The sequence below is a fragment of the Rhinoraja longicauda genome, chromosome 10 (assembly GCF_053455715.1).
Source record: "Rhinoraja longicauda isolate Sanriku21f chromosome 10, sRhiLon1.1, whole genome shotgun sequence".
NCBI lineage: Eukaryota > Metazoa > Chordata > Chondrichthyes > Rajiformes > Arhynchobatidae > Rhinoraja > Rhinoraja longicauda.
This window is the reverse complement of record NC_135962.1, coordinates 12,751,269-12,754,554: the sequence shown is the minus strand read 5'-3', so window position 1 is coordinate 12,754,554 and position 3,286 is coordinate 12,751,269. Positions and strand designations below refer to the sequence as shown.

At 47.0% G+C, this 3,286-nt stretch overlaps 1 pseudogene; it reads right to left on the bottom strand.

Annotated features, from left to right (window-relative positions):
* Positions 1-1,994: 1,994 nt before the first annotated feature.
* Positions 1,995-2,593, bottom strand: LOC144597729 (large ribosomal subunit protein uL29 pseudogene; annotated as a pseudogene).
* Between the last annotated feature and the right edge of the window lie 693 nt (positions 2,594-3,286).

Genomic DNA, 3,286 nt, shown 5'->3' with positions numbered 1-3,286 from the left:
AGTACACTGTAAACAATATACTAAATGAGAAAAAAAGTTCAGTGTGTGGAAATATGCACATACATACAAAAACACACATACACACAGGCACACACATATTTATATATACATATATGATCAGAAGGACAAATGTAAAATATTACCAAGCCAAATGCCACATTCCCCCACTTGTGCCAGCAATTAACTCCATCCCAACATTCCATTTAGTCATAGAATAGTATGGCAGGCCCTTCGGCCCAACTTATCCATGCTGACCAAGATTCCCCAACATAGTTAGTCTCATTGGTCTGCATTTGGCTCATCTGTATATATATCGGGCACAATTGTTCTAGTATATTACTAAAGCTCTCATCTTGTACGTTTGTATATATATTTGTGTGTATGTCCGTTTGTCCGTTCCCGAAATACAGCCAAACCAGTACACGATAGCACAACAATTTTAGGCCCACCTTACTCACCATTGGCCTGCGGTTCAAATGGTTGTTATATTTAATAATGTTTTCACTTATTAAACTTTAAAAAATCACCTTTTTAAACTTTAATAAATCCCTTTTGCACTTACCCTGCCCGTCAGCCATGTTCGACACACAATGGGAACCCAACAAGTCTGTGCCTGTGCAGTTGGGGCCCATTGATCTAATACAGATGCTCCCCGACTTACGATGCTTCGACTTACGTTATTTGGACTTACAATATTTCAACATTGCGATGGTGCAAACAGCAGGGGGGGGGGGGGGGGGAGGGGAGGAGGGGTGGATAAGGAGGGTTGAGGGGGGGTTGAGGGGGGGTTGAGGGGGGGTGGAGTGAGTGAGTGAGTGAGTGAGTGAGTGAGTGAGTGAGTGAGTGAGTGAGTGAGTGAGTGAGTGAGTGGGGAAGGGGATAAGGGGGGTTGAGGGGGGATGATGGGTGAGTGGGGGGGTGGGGGAGGGGGATAAGGGGGGGTTGAGGGGGGATGGTGGGTGAGTTGAGTGAGGTGGGGGTGAGGGGAGGAGGGGTGAATAAGGGGGGTTGAGGGGGATGGAGTGGGTGAGTGGGAGGAGGGAGTGGAAGGGGGGAGGTGGGGTGGGTAGGGAAAGGTGGGGTGTGGGGGAGGGGAGGGTGCTAGACCAATGCAGGAGAGGTTTGGGCCCAACAGGTCCACCCTTTTCTAGTATCCCTGTAAACCTTTCCTATCCAAGTGAATGTTGTTATTGTGCCTGCCTCAATTACCTCCACTAGCAGCCCAATCCATACACCCACCACCCTCTGAGTGGAAAAAGTTGCCCCTCAGGTTCCCATCAACCCTTGCTCCTCTCACCTTAAATCTGTTTCCTCTGGTTTTTGATTGCCCTATCCAGAATCATCCAATCTGAGGAGCAGCAGGCTAATTGTTGCATCACTGTGCCACCCCTTGAAAGAGACCGCTTGGCCCATCAAGTCTATGCTGACTTCAGAACAATGCAATCAGATCCATTCATCCACTATTTCCCTGTGACCTCTTCGCTCTCTCACAAACCCATCAACTCCCTCTGCTTGTCCGAACACTCCCCTACACGAGGGCTGATTTGAGGTAACTAATTAGCCTATGAACTGGCCTCTCTTTGGGACATGAGGGGAGATAGGAGGATCTGCAGGAAACCAGGGTAAAAGGTGAAATATTTGGTGGCAAATTCCAGTCATCAACCAAATCACTTACCTATGTACCAAAATTACATGAGTATAATTCTCCACTTGCTGAAACATTTAATTACGCCTTTTTGCTTCCATGGGCGGTGATAGACAGCCTGAGTTCTTCCAGCGTTCTGCCTTTGTGATAGATTGCAACATCAGCAAACCCTTTTGTCCTCTCAACTGTTTGTCACCTGTCAGTCCAGCCTTGAACATCCAGCAAAATGAATAAATCAGCCTCTTTACTCTTTATCAGATGTTTAACTCTAATCTAGGACTTGGGGCACTTGGGCTTTGTAAATGCTGCAAAATTCTAAACATTTTTTTCGTTTTTCACAAGCCTTTTCTTAAATTGAATGAGATCTGTGGGTGAACATTGAAGCTTTCACATCGTATTTGTGCATGGGCTACAAATGCTCTTTCCTCTGCAGTTACTTCGTCTTTAAACTCTCCTCGTGCTTGTTTAGTCGCTCGGGTCAGGTCTTCTTCGCTCGCAGATCCAACGGCTTGTATTTCTTGCCTTTGTAGAATTTTCTCAAGTTCTCCTTCTGTGTCTGATTAATGACGGTAAGGAGTGTGCCTGATTAATGACGGTAAAGACGGTAAGGACTATCTAGCTCAAGAGAGAGCTAGATAGAGCTCTTAAGGATAGCGGTGTCAGGGGGTATGGGGAGAGGGCAGGAACGGGGTACTGATTGAGAATGATCAGCCATGATCACATTGAATGGTGGTGCTGGCTCGAAGGGCCGAATGGCCTCCTCCTGCACCTAGTGCCTATTGTCTATTGACTCTGGCGATGGACATGGGCACGACACGGATATTGGAAAGCTTTGATGCAGCTCCTCTTGTTACCTTGGCAATGCGGAGCTTGGACAGTTCCACCTTGATGTTTGAGGAGCTCCTCCTTCTTTTTGCTCCGCAGATCTCGTGCCTTGATCTTTGTCATGGTCCTGGGCCGCTCTCTGAGCGAAAAACAAAATCTCCTAATCTCCGTCCTCAATGACCTTTATCCCGAGTATGCCCTAACTGACCTTCATTTTGGTCACAGTGAGGATCTTGGGAATTCTCTCCTGGCCCTCTGCCAGGAGAAGAGGGCATGAAAGCTGAGGTAAAGAAGCAGAGGAGGTGGATAAATGTGAGGTCATCCACTTTGGTGGCAAGAACAGGAAAGCAGACTATTATCTGAATGGTGGCCGATTAGCAAAAGGGGAGATGCAACGAGACCTGGGTGTCGTGGTACACCAGTCATTGAAAATAGGCATGCAGGTGCAGCAGGCAGTGAAGAAAGCGAATGGTATGTTAGCATTCATAGCAAAAGGATTTGAGTATAGGAGCAGGGAGGTTCTGCTGCAGTTGTACAGGGCATTGGTGAGACAACACCTGGAGTATTGTGTACAGTTTTGGTCTCCTAATCTGAGGAAAGACATTCTTGCCATAGAGGAAGTACAGAGAAGGTTCACCAGATTGATTCCTGGGATGGCAGGACTTTCATATGAAGAAAGACTGGATAGACTCGGCTTGTACTCACTGGAATTTAGAAGATTGAGGGGGGATCTTATAGAAACTTACAAAATTCTTAAGGGGTTGGACTGGCTGGATACGGGAAGATTGTTCCCGATGTTGGGGGTCCAGAACAAGG